Raw genomic sequence first — 14,273 nt, 5'->3', positions numbered from 1 at the left:
GTATGTATATACACCTATACACATATATATACTAGCATGTCAACCCGGCTTAGACCGGGTCATTCGTGTAACAACATTACCGTTGTGTCGTTTCGATTCCTTGTCGCCAATCTGTTGTGTTGTAGAACAACAGTGAAAATAAGAACAATAAAGTCGAGGTTCGGTTAAGGAACAAGTGTATTAACAATAATGTACAAAGACAGGAAAGTGTGTGTATCTGCTGGGCACTCGGCTAGCAGTTGAAGTGCAGTCCCATCTCTCTCCCCGGTGTTGGAATTACTAGCGCTATTTATAGTGCTAATCGGTGTAAATTCCTCTGTTCAAGGAAGGCCGGTATAACAATTACTATTTTAATTATATCGTATAATATAAAGAGGTGCAGCTTCTGGAGATTTTCCACCAACGATGCCTCCGTTCCATAACGAGCATCAACCGGCAGGACTACGTCACCAACAATTAAGTCCTAAAGGGAGCGCATATCACAAGCATTGAGGTCATGCTTCTGACCAGGCAGCTTCGCTGAGCAGGACACCTGTCTCGAATGGATGACAGGATGCTTGAAATCGTGTTCTATGGCGAATTGTGCTAGAGCAAACGGGGCAAAGGCGGTATGGATATGCTATTATTACATTTCTGTACAATTTTCATGTAGCTATAAAAGTACGGCATAATCACGTTTGACACACCGGTTCCCGTCAAATCACCGAAGTTAAGTAACGATGAGCCTGGCCAGTACCAGATGGGTGACTATTTGGGACTTCCAGGTGCTGTATGTACTCTCCGCTTATCTTGGCATTGTTTCCAGTCGTCCTGGACTTCTCCTTGCCACAGGACTCAAGCAGTGTCGATTTAGGAGAGGCGTAGTTGTGGATTGCGCAACCCTTGCACATGTGGAGCTGTCCTTACTTTCAAGACTGAACGGAGGCATCTGTATAAAAGTAATACGTAACAATACCTTGTTTATCATACCTGAAGATCCGCTGCGACTGATAAACAACGTTAGCAATTCACAATGAAATATAAGTCACATATAACAAAAGTACTAATAAACGTATATGTAAAGTTAAACGAAAACTTTATCGCATTGTTTTATTTAAATCGCTTTCTGTAAGAATTGCCGCTTTATTCGAGTTTTAGATTTGCTCCAGAGTCGATGCATTGTAACAGGAATTCAATTTCGGAGTCGATAACAAATCCGCGACTAGAGCAAATAAAAAAAAAAGTCTATTATTTTCGCTTAATTTACAAGGTCTTAAAATGCGGAGACTCAAGTATTTCCGTTTCTCAATGGAACTATTTAAATGGTTTAAGACCTACTCAATACATCGATTCGAATTTTCCTTCTTCTTAACAAATAAAAATACAAAGAAGTCTAGCTTTTGTGCTGAACATATCAACCTGTATCAGATTAAAGAAACTTACGGACCGTGAATCATATATTCTCTAGATTCTCCCAAAAACGTTCGTATTGAATTCAATAGTTGAAATGAAATCGAAATTAAATTCAATGAACGCTAGTTTTAAAGGCAGGCTCATAGATTTTGCATTGAAGTTCTAGGACTATTATCGAATCTGACAGTCTGAGTCATTAAAAAACATTTCAAATATTTAGAAATAATACTAAAATTGACAACAAAATAAATAAGCAAATCATAGAAAATATCAATAAGTATAACTAAGCGCATTAATGTATAAAGAGTCAGGCAGCATATTATTTCAATTTAGAACCTCTTGATATATATTAGTATAATCTACGTCAATGTATTATTCATACGCAAAAGCACCTGTTCCATCAAAGATGTCGGAAAGAAATGTTTTTCTATACAAATAAATTACGAACAGTGTATTTCTATGGCGGAATCAATAGAATTGGCTTTATTTTGAACAAACTATTTAAAATCATCATTATCATCAAACCTTAATCCATGGTAGATTACCGATACTTAACATCTAGTGAATACAATTATAATTTTATATAAACCTTCGAATCAACTGCTCCTGCTGTTATATACTGAGTTACGCCGCTTATCAGTACGAACTATATACCTTCATCATCACTTTTTCGGGGGTTGAGCACTGTGGTAATTGAAATCGTCAGCTGTTATTATCGATAATACAAAAGAACGAATGCGAACCTTAAACGGTTGTTATTGTTTATATAAAGAGCATAATTTTTCACCTTTGTGTCTTGTGGCTTGTGGCACAGTGGATAAAACTAGAACTGCCGAAAGATGTTTCAATCTCAGGAATAAGAAAATTGCTTGCATATATACAGTTGCAATTACATTTTTTTTGTAATTGTCACAAACTTTATATATGCATATAATTTCCTAATTTAAATACAAATAGACATGCTACTCTTCTAGATCTTAGTTATTTCCCAAAATTTTATTCACATTCATGCGATATTCACAAAGTTATGGCATTTTATTCTTTATCAAAGAAATTTAAACTGTCCATCGCTTTATTGCAGGTCTCTTAAAATGTCGTATGAGAGAGAAAATACAATGTCTAATCATGAAAACTTCACTTTTTATTATATTTTTTTTAAAGAATAATAAACAACAGCACATACTAGGTGTTAATCTCAAATAAATTAATGAGTTATTTTAAAACATGGTGGATATCCACCATGTTTTAAAATAACTTTAAACAACCTTTTGTTCACCGAAGAAGTCAATTATTAGATCTGAAAAGGAGTTCTGGTCCTGGTGACATCAACTATTTTCCTCCACAGAGCATCTGTTGAAGTAAATTGCACCCCTCCCTCGTAAACACCTATTTTAAATACTGACCAGAGATATTCAATGGGGTAAAGATCCGGAGAACACGTTGGTCAGATCATGAGGGTTTCTCCAAATAAGCCCGTAGATTCAAGGAAGGCTGCAGTCGCCCTAGCAGAATGGGATGGTGCATTGTCATGCATAAAAATCATCTGAAAGCGACGTGACAATGGAAGGTTCTCTAGCTATGATGACAAATGTTTATTAAAAAAAAGCTGTGTACGCATTGCTGGTAAGTTTTACACCCTCTGGAACTCGGAATGGTCCAACCAACTTATCCCTAATGATTCTTGCCCAAAACATGATGCCTCTACCTCCTTGTTGGCGATGAACTCTGTAAGGGGTTGGAGTTCCGTTCGAGTTCTAAACTTTGGCCCACTATTCGATAAGATCAGGGAAATATTCATCAATAATGGTTATCCTGTTGATCTTATTGATGACTGTATTTTCAAAAAGGTTGCGGATTTTAAATCCCCTAAAAAGTTTGGACCTTTGAATGCCCGGTTTATTTAAAATTACCGTGGATTGGGGGAAAGAGTAACAGACTTTCCAAACAGATTCGCAGAAGTACTTATGACTGCTTTTATTCTGTGTCCTTGCGTTTGGTATATACTACGAGACCTGCATTTCCTTCTTTTCGCAAGGATAGTTTGCCTTACATCCAAAATAGCAATATTTTATATCAATTCAAATGCCAGTGCGATGCTGGTTATGTTGGGCGAACATCCTTACATCTTTTGACTCGTATAAACCAGCATGTTCCATCGAAGATTAGACAAGGGAGAATGGGATCTGATAGTCTCCCTCCTTCTGCAGTCTTGGACTCTGCTATTGGCCAGCAATTGGTTGACAATCCGTGCTGTACCGATAGATATAAAATTGAATGGTTCGAGGTGCTACATAGAGCGGACTCCAGAAACCATTTAAAGATTTGGGAGTTTGTCTCTATTGCGGTGCGGAAACCTTCTTTGTGCCGGCAGAAAGAAACATCTAATACATTGTTTCTCTTTGGGGAACTGTGAATCTTTTCTCCCGTTTTTTTTCTCCCTCGTTGTGCCATTATTTTAATCGTTTTTTTAAACGTTAATAAACTTTATTTTAGTGTCCCCGTAATTTTTGCCACATTCAATAGTTCCTCGTCAGAACTCTTTACTTTCGACATAGTATTATTTTTCGATATCGATTTTCTCCTGATGAGATGATAGCTGAAAGAGCTCTCGAGAGACTTCCGCCCATTATATTTAATATATATATATATATATATATATATATATTCTATATAAATTAAATGAACTCATTTTTCCCGCCTGATTTTGACCTTAATAGGATTAAAAATCAAGATATTTCAGGCAAATATAATATGCACAAACGGCAGAACAATATCTGAGGTGTGTTATAGGCTTATTATTTCTCAAATTCCTCGATAATCTTAGATTTCTATACTTTTTCTGCTGAGAAGTCACGGCCAAAATCGGTTAAGATCAATGGAAGTGGTAAAATATTTTCTCTCTAATAAATTCCTCCTCCCCCTGCCACCACTTAACACCGTTTGGGGATCGTTCACAAGGAACAGTTGAGAAGAGAACACCGGTTTGGCTTCGTAGTTCTTTCATATCAAGTTATTTAAAATCACTAAACTAAGCTGCAGTGGTCTGTGGCGTAGTGGTTAGCGTGCTGGACAATTCACATTATATTTTCACGTTCGCGCCGACCTACCGTAGTCGTTTTTTTTTCCTAAACAACTGGAATGGACTTTTCTTGGTGGCCAAACTGTTAACGTTGCAGATGTTTTTTTTTTGTTTTGTTTTTTCACACTTTATTTTCCTACTTTTACTCATGACTCCGGGTTTGATCCTTCCTACTTACCTACCATAACATTTTTTAAATCTCCCCCCCGTCCCGGAAACAAACACTCGGGCAACGCCGGGTACCCCCGCTAGTATATATATATATATATATATATATATATATATATATATATATATATATATATATATATATATATATATATATAAAAGAGAGAAAAAAATGAAAACTGCAAGTTGAAATTTACAATCAAAGTTATTGTTCAACTGAACACTCCAAAAACAACTTACAAAGTTCTTATTCCGTGGAGTTCCAAATAATGCTATTCTTGCTATTTTTATCATGAGAGAACAGGAAAAAATACGCAAATAATATCTGTAGCAATGCTAGAATTTGCTGGTTACGACTTATAATTAAACTTCAATTTATTATAATCAATTGCAAAAATGTACATGTCCTTTAAAAACGAGTGAAATAATGTAGGAGTGATATAATTCTGTCCTCTGATAAAAAGAATAGCAAGAATAGCATTCTTTAAAACTTCGCGGAATAAGGATTTTGTATTTGGGGGGGGAGTAGTCAGTCGAATAATAAATTTGATAATAAATTTTAATTTATAGTTTTTTTTCTCTTATAATAAGCTCTACTCTTAATTATTTATGCACCGAGCTTTTGTATTTGGTTGGGATTAAAATATCTATATATAAATACTAGGTATTTATATTAGATCGAAGCTTACCATTGCTTATATCAGGTAAACATTGCATTTCCTTTGATTTCACTAATATATATATATATATATATACACACATATATATATATATATATATATATATAGAGAGAGAGAGAGAGAGAGAGAGTGAGAGAGAGAGATAGTGGGTAGCAAAAGTATTTGGTACATTGTTGTTTTTTTCGTATTTCTCAAGAGATATCAAGTTAATTTGAATGTAATTTATACTCAATCTTTGAACATATAGTATCTATTTAAAAATCAAACAGAAATAAAGATATACTTAGTTGACAAATATTTATTAACAAAAAAATCAAATTACTCATATGCAAAAGTATTTTTCACACTGCCAATTTTCATTCTTAAGTAGCTATTTCATCTTGCTATAGTACTTTCTACAATACTTTCAACCAATCAGAAGTTTCATTTTTAACCAGTCATTTAATCTTGCTGCAATATCAACGAGAAGGCATCCCGGTGTTTGGTCTCCTTATTGATAACAGGTCTCGGACACTGCGCAGGTTGCCTCTTTCATTACTGTTTTAAAATGGTTAAAACAAAGGAATTGACTGATGATATGCACCAGGAAATCATAGCAGGATATAAAGATAGAAAGAGGGTGCATGAAAATAGCTTCAGAACTAAATTTGGTGGTGAGTACTGTTGGGACTGTCGTGAGAAATTGGAAAACAACGGATGGTAATACTAAAAATCACTCAAGAAATGGTCGGACACGTACATTAAATGATATTACTGATCGTTATATTGATCATAACATGAAGAAAGAACCATTTCTGACTCGTTCAGAAATTCAATAAGATTTGCAGAAAGCAGGTATTGAAGTAAGCAAGGACACAATCAAGAGATCATTGAATCGTACAGGCCTCTATTCGAGATTACCGAGAAAGACTCCATTGTTGAGTTCTAGACATGTGACAGATCGTTTGAAATTTGTTTATGAATACAGTACTTTCTACAATACTTTCTAAATACTTTTACAACAGAAATGACTTCTAGAACAAAGTTATTTCGCCCGATGAAACTAAAATTGAGCTTTTCGGAAGAAACATGCGCACCTGTGTATAGAGGAAACTGGCACAAAATTTAAATCATCTAAAACTATTTCTACTGTTAAATTTGGTAGTGAAAGTGTGTTGATTCGGGGCTGCTTTTCTGCCAGTGGAGTTTGAGGAATTTGAAACATAGAAGGGAAAATGAATGCAGCACAATACACGAAGATTTTGTCAACATATTTGTTCAAGAGCGCCGCAGATCTAGGATTGGGCCGTGATTTTTATCTTCTAGCAAGACAATGATCCAAAATTTTTTAAGGATAATACAATTAGTGTTCTACTGCGGCCTGGACAGTCATCCGACCTAAATCCCATCGAAAATCTGTGAAAAACTTTTAAGTTAAGAGTGCATGCAAGAGATCCCAAGAATATCAAGGAATTGAAGAAAGTTTGCGAAAAAGAATGGTTGAGACTATTAGCAATTGATTGTAAGTCACGAGTAGGCAGTTATGGAAAACATTTGTAAGGCAACACAGAGGATATACAACAAAATATTAATAAATGTGTTAAATTTTTTTGCATATGGACAATTTAATTTTTCGTAAATAAATATTTGTCAACTAAACATATATGAATTCCCCTTTTATTTGAAGATAGATAATATCTCTTCAGAGATAGTGTAAATTTCATTCAAATAAACTTTATATTTATTGAGAAATATGAAAAAAAAACAATGTACCAACTACTTTTGATACTCACTATATATATATATATATATATATATATATATATATATATATATATATATATATATTACCTTTCACCAGACTGTCCATTCACGTATAATCACCTTTTTCTTCGCCATATTCCCTCTGCTTTACTTTTTGTTATCAAGTAAGATCTTTTTTCATCAAATACTTTTGTATGCAAAATCCGATCCTGCATTTTGCTACTTCCTACCCTCTGATGAGAAGGAAAGTATTTCTTCAAAACTCCGCGGATTAAAGGACTATCCACATATCAAGTGTTTCCTTTTCAGATTAAATATGTTTTTAACTCATTTCAAAGTGTTTTTAACATGTTTTATTAACTGTTTTCTGTTATATATATATATATATATATATATATATATATATATATATATATATATATATATATATATATATATATATATATATATATATATGCATGCGCAGGAGCGGATGTATTTCAAGAAGTAACATTTTCTTGGTAGCTATTGTTACTCCAGAAATTTTCTCCACATTTATTCATGGAGCCGATACAGAAAACTGTTTTTTGTGTATTCCTTATCTTTTCAGTTCTCATCTCCATTCGCCAGAAACTACCCATGTATAGTCGTGTTGATGATCGGGCTGTTTTATTTATGTTTCTTTTCCTGCATTTCTTTATATTCTTCTTTAGCCGGCTAGTGACCTTTTCAACAAAATAGCGGTCTTTAGAATTCCGTAGTCTTCCATTGTTACTTTACGGCCGAACCAGTTGTTCAGTTTATTGCCTCAATAAATACGCTGAATGAAAGGGTTTAATGAATACGAGAATCGAAATCTACATTGAGAAAGATATGGAAAAAGGCAGATGTCATAATATATAGAATATCACACGATGATTAGATCAATACTCTCGTAATTCCATCGTTTCTATACGCCAATTCACACACTAATATATAAAAGCTTTTATCAGGTGTTACGCAACCATGTGTATCCCTTGTAAGGATGCCTGTGTTTAGAGTATCTAGTAAAGCAAAGTTTGCGCAGTGTCTAACCGCACTTCTCTTGAAAGGGCATTGCTTGAGTATAATGACAAGAAGATGTCGCGGATGACTGAAACAATGCTAAGAAAGTCAATTGCTATATCAGTTTTTCCTTCTCCTTTTTTTTTTACACAGTGATCACAACTTATCAAGGCCCGGAAGCCACTCAGGGATAAGGGTTATTGCAAGTACATTACGTTAGTGTGAAGATTTGATGAAGTGTTTAATTAGGGGGGCGATTCATTAGGAATTTGTTAACATTGGACTTGAAGACATCCAAGTTGTAGTCCGGGGGGAAGCAGGCAGACGGAACAGAGTTGCACAGGCGTGCAGTTCTAAGAAAGAAGCTTTGTTCATGGAATCTGCGTTTTGATTTAGGCACAGATATAGAGTGGGGGAAATTTTTCACAGTGGATTCAGCTAGACGAGTGTTTTTCGTGAAAGATTGGCGGGGGAGGACCAGGGATTGGAGTTCAGACGAGCACCTGCCATGAAAATAACGATAAAACAAGGATAGGCTCGCAACGTCTCTTCTGTGGGAGAGAGGTTGCAGGGTAGAGAAAAGGGCATCCCCCACTAAACCACGAAGTCTATTTTGTACTCTGTCAATACATGATAGGCTGTTTTTGGCAGCTCCTGCCCAGATATGGCAACAGTATTTCATCCTTGAACGTACTTGGCTTTTATATAGATAGAGAATTGCATCAGTAGTGAGATATCTTCTGGAGCGGTAGAAGGATCCCACCATCTTTCCAGCGACCTTGGCAACAGACTTGATGTACGTGTTCCATTTCAGATCAGGAGTAAAGGTCAAACCCAGAAACTTGTAAAACACGGGGCCTCACCCAGACGAGAGCCATCCATCACAATTACTTACACAATCAAGGCTTAAGGGTTTAGTCTACCGGACGATATAATATATAATGAGGGTATGCCATATCCTTTACAGATTTTATAGTATTAAGGCACGTCGAATCTGTATTCTGCGTTTTGAATAAATGTATTACAATATATATATATATATACATATATATATATATATATATATATATATATACTCGCATGAGTACCCGGCGTTGCCTGGGTTGACATGAAGTTCCGTTTGAAACACGCTTGCTATACTAATCATTTTCATCATGGGTAACGTGGATACTCCCACAACAATTTCATAAATAAAAGAACGGATAAAAACATGTAAATGTAATCGCCCCAAAAAAGAAGTATCTGATACCCTCTCCATCAGATATTTCGGCAGAAAGGATCACTGTCCTAAGAAAACTCATGATTTTATGAACCTAAAAAAATAACGTTTAGAGACATTAATGCGTGCATTTATTTTTTTCTATTTTGGCAAATGTGTAGTTTAGCAGTGTAAATTATTTGCCAGACAAAAAAAAATATAAGAATTTATCTATATATATATATATATATAAATTCGTATTCCTGTCTGTTTGTCCACAATTTGATTGATTTATACAAAACCTGTCTTACTCTAATCTTTCATTTATTTCCATATATAGTATGATACTTAGAAAAATATACAATTAATAAATCATCTTATTTGCATATTACAGTAAGAAATATCGATTTTACTAAATAGTGATATCTTAGTTAATGTTTTAGCGAAGGAATTATTAAAAGTATTCAATTAAAAATGATAATATATTTAATTTAATTTATTTTGGAATTAATATTTCCAACAGCGACCTTTATCTAAAACTTTTTGTTAGTTACTTGCCCCTAGATGCTATCCATAAAAAACAAACGTTTACCAAATATCATTTGGTAATTTCATTATGTTTCTAGCTGGAAAAATAATTCCGTGTAGATAGAAGAAATGTTTGGCTTTTATTGTTTTTTTTTTAATATAACAAAAAAACACTTACGAAAAGAAAACTAAAAAGATTTCATCTGTTTGTTTTAATTTATTCCTTACGGCAATACAGGAATCGGTAAATTTTTACCACGTAATTCAGCGTCGTTTAATACCTAAAAATACCTGAAAGTCTCCCTCCTCTAGATTCCACAATTTAAACTTTCTTTTTCTTTTTTCGCGTTAATTTCATCGATTACAAACTTAATTTTCTAATTAAAAAGGTAACTTTATACGATGTGTTTTTTTAACCATTAAATTTGGAATTTTTATTCGAATACGAGATGAGTATATTATCGTGACGATGGGGTTTTTTTACGAATCGAAAATTTGTTCATTGTTAATTAACTAGTACGACCAGTGCTTACACTGTACAAGACATTAAACTATAAGACTTAGCTTAAACAACATATGCGAGCGACTCATGCATTAGCACTTACAGCATGGCACATAAAAAAAATTTTAAAGTATTTGATCACCATGACAACGGTTCTCTTACGAATCGAAAAGTTGGTTTTTGATAAATAAACGTATTTATTTATTATAAAGAGTATTCATGTTTTTGGCTTTTAAACAATAAACTTTTGTAATTTATATTTAAGTATTAACATTTCTTATTAATTAACAGTGCATATTATATTATTTATATATGTGTGTGTGTGTGCGTGTGCATGTCTGTTTGCATGTGTGTGTATGTGTGCGTGTGTGTGTATCGGATAAGGTGATAATCGAGTAACAGACTACCTATAAATACTAAAACAAAAATTTCTTAATTAACGTATTAATTTGTTCCAATATGTCGATTCTTTGGATGTTTTTATTCATGTAATAAATTTTCTTTGGTTGAATCATACAAAAATATGCGAAGTAGGAAAGATTGGTGAAACACTGTATTAGATGACAATTTATTCTGTAAAAATTGCATATTAAACACATAAACACGCACAAACGTTTATGTGTAGGGGTGTAAGCGAACATTGTTGATAGATTTCAAGTGTTTTTAAGTCAGTGATATCTGTGTGTGTTTTTACACTTTAAATTTACTTAGTTGTATGTTTTATACACTAAATTTACATAAATATTTTAAAAAAAAACGTTTACATAGCTGTGTGGTTTTGCACTAAATTTACATAATTGTGCGTTGTTTACACTAAATTTACATAATTTTGCGTTTTTTACACTAAATTTACATAATTGTTTTTTCACAACGTTTACATAGCTGTGTGTTTTTACGCGAAATTTACATGATAATGCGTTTTTTACACTAAATTTACATAATTGTTTTTCACAACGTTTACATAGCTGTGTGCTTTTACACGAAATTTAAATGATTATGCGTTTTTTACACTAAATTTACATAACTGTGTTTTTCAGTACGGTTACACAGCTGTGTTTTTTACGCTAAATTTACGTAACTGTGCGTTTGTTTACATTGAATTTACATAATTGTGTTTTTTTTCACTACGTTTACATACATGTGTGTTTTTTTACACTAAATTCATATAATTGTGCGTTTTTACACTAAATCTGTGTGTGTTTATGCTAAATTTACATAGATGTGTGTTTGTACACTAAATTACATAATTTAAAAAGCTCTTGAACGATTGAATTAAATTACAAATTTAAAGCTATAACCATTATCGTTTTTATTATCTACCAATCTCATAAACTCTTTATTTTGGGTCATATTGGTTATTTTCAATTGCTAATATTGTAACTGCCTTGAATTTCTAAATGTTGTCGTATTTCTCTGATTTATAATAAACCAATCAAATTTATTATTCCTATAACATTTATTTGCTTCATTTGTTTATCACTTCTATATCATACTATTAGCATGTCAGCCTTGATTTATTGATCCATACTTTATGTGTAATAACTTACAGTCGTTTATAATATAATGCAAAAGAAATGAATCACTATTAAGTTATTACCAAATACTCCTGTTATATATTTATATATGAATGTTCGGTTAGTAATATGTTAAGAAATTGTCAGAACCTTTTATCACAGAACAAGTATTCTGATATCAAATAATAAAAAGAACATCGCCGAATAAAACAGGTTTGTCATAAAGTGTCTGTCCCCTAAAACTAAAAATAAAGAAATGTATTATACTAAAGGCTTGGACGATTATTAAAATGTTGATCATGATTTTGATTCTTGAAAAAAATTTTAAATTGTAACATGAACAAAAGAAAAATAAACTCAAGGAGTCTTGCTTAATTCGTGTGTAATTATTATGGGTTAAATTTTATGCAAATTTGATTCTTCAAATAAAATGTTGTGCTCATATTACATTTTAAAAAGCATTGAAAGGAACTGAAAAATAAAAGGAACTGAAAAATAAAAATATTTATTACTTAGTAGTATATATTGTTTAAAAAAATAAAATATATATTACTTAGTAGCATATATTGTTTAAATTTCATCAAACCTAAGGTATATGGATTTTCATGAAGCCCTTCACTATCACAACGTCGAGGTAAGCTTTTCTCACTCAACCTTTTGTTACATTAATATGTCTTTCTGTCTCTTCAGCTGATTACACATTGTATTTGTACATTTTGTAAGAATCATTTCATAGGGGGTAAGCAAGGATATGTTTGGTTACGAGTAAGTAATTGTAATTGAAATACATTACGATAAATTTATAGTCTTCAGTCTTCTTCTGGCGTTCCAAACATTTCCCTGGAATATATAAGGACACATGAATATTTTATAACCGTAACCCCTGTGTCCTCCTGATTCAAACGTTTCAACCTTTTGTTACATTAATATTCTTATTTTTTTTTATTTCTTTGTCCTTGAAGTTGTAAATAAAATACAGTACATTATATATATATATATATATATATATATAGTGAAAATGGTAATTAATAAAAACTGAAGAAGGTGCTCAATACTGTTGTAGAGCAAATATGCGTTTTATTTTTATTACCGTATCTTTCTGTTAAGTTACATTATTGTTTCAGCTACCCGGCCGTTTTTTTTTTTTGGCCGTCTGTAGCTTCCTCAGACTTTTATAGTTTTTCTGTAAAAGTCTGAGGAAGCTGTAAAAGTCTGAGGAAGCTACAGACGGCCAAAAAAACGGTCGGTAGCTGAAATAATAATGTAACTTAACAGAAAGATACGGCAATAAAAAATAAAACGTATATATATACATACACACACACACACACACACACACACACACACACACATATATATATATATATATATATATATATATATATATATATATATATATATATATATATAGGGTAGAACGATAAAAATATCGCCCTAAAAAAACAACACTACAGTTTTATTTTAAAACTTTATTGAAACAATCTATTCAGTTTACTTGATTCTGTAGTAAAGCTGATATCTATTTAATGTAGCCACCTTCAGCTTCAATAATCCCCTGGATACGGGTCCGGAACTGGGAGTATGTCTCTCCTATAACCGCCGGCGGGAGCTCGGCAAATACTCGACGTATGGCGGCGATCAGGCTGGCTTTGGTGTTGTGAGAGGTCATGTTGGTGATGTTCTCGACGTATGACCAAACGAAGTAACTCAGCGGGTTAAGGTCGGAGAGGAAGTGGTCAGTGAGAAAAGGGTACAAATCGTAGTAGGCCAAACCAAGCCTGGGTCTGTTTGGGATGTGGGAAGGCGCCGAGTTCTGTTACCACATCCGGGGTCAGCAAGCGGCCACCTGATTGCACCACACTCTTCTGCTCATCCACGTACACTTTGGTGTAGACTTTCAAGCCGACGTCGACGTGAGGTGGCATGATGTAGCCCCCACTTTAAACTACACCAAAAACCATAACTGTGGGTCGTCCAATGCGTTAAGCTGTGCCCTCAATCGGAGAACCGTTCGGATTTGCATTTTGAGGGTGCTGGCAATGATCCTGTTGTAATAACTTGGATCGGTAGAGAGCATGAGTTGTACAGTGGCGCATCTCCGATCTCGCTCGTGGAACATTGTATCATTTTTAGACATGATAGAAGGCTCCTATCGATCTAGGGGTTTGTACACAACTGTCCAACAGGTAGATGGTTTGCAACAATAAGAAAGAAAAGCCGTTTTCATCAAACGGAAATGACATCATCTCATCTATTCTAGTGCAAAAATTTTATAGTTGCACCCTTTATATATATATTTATATATATATATATATATATATATATATATATATATATATTTATATATATATGTATATATATATATGTATATATATATATATATATGAAGGGAGGCATCGTATATATATATATATATATATATATATATATATATATATATATACAT

General features: G+C 33.2%; 1 pseudogene; it reads left to right on the top strand.

Annotated features, from left to right (window-relative positions):
* Positions 1 to 658: 658 nt before the first annotated feature.
* Positions 659 to 776, top strand: LOC145297091 (5S ribosomal RNA; annotated as a pseudogene).
* The last annotated feature ends 13,497 nt before the right edge of the window (positions 777 to 14,273 follow it).

This window comes from Euprymna scolopes, chromosome 17, assembly GCF_053919585.1.
Source record: "Euprymna scolopes isolate OS-2025 chromosome 17, ASM5391958v1, whole genome shotgun sequence".
In the NCBI taxonomy this organism is placed as follows: domain Eukaryota; kingdom Metazoa; phylum Mollusca; class Cephalopoda; order Sepiida; family Sepiolidae; genus Euprymna; species Euprymna scolopes.
This window is presented reverse-complemented; position numbering and strand designations above follow the sequence as displayed.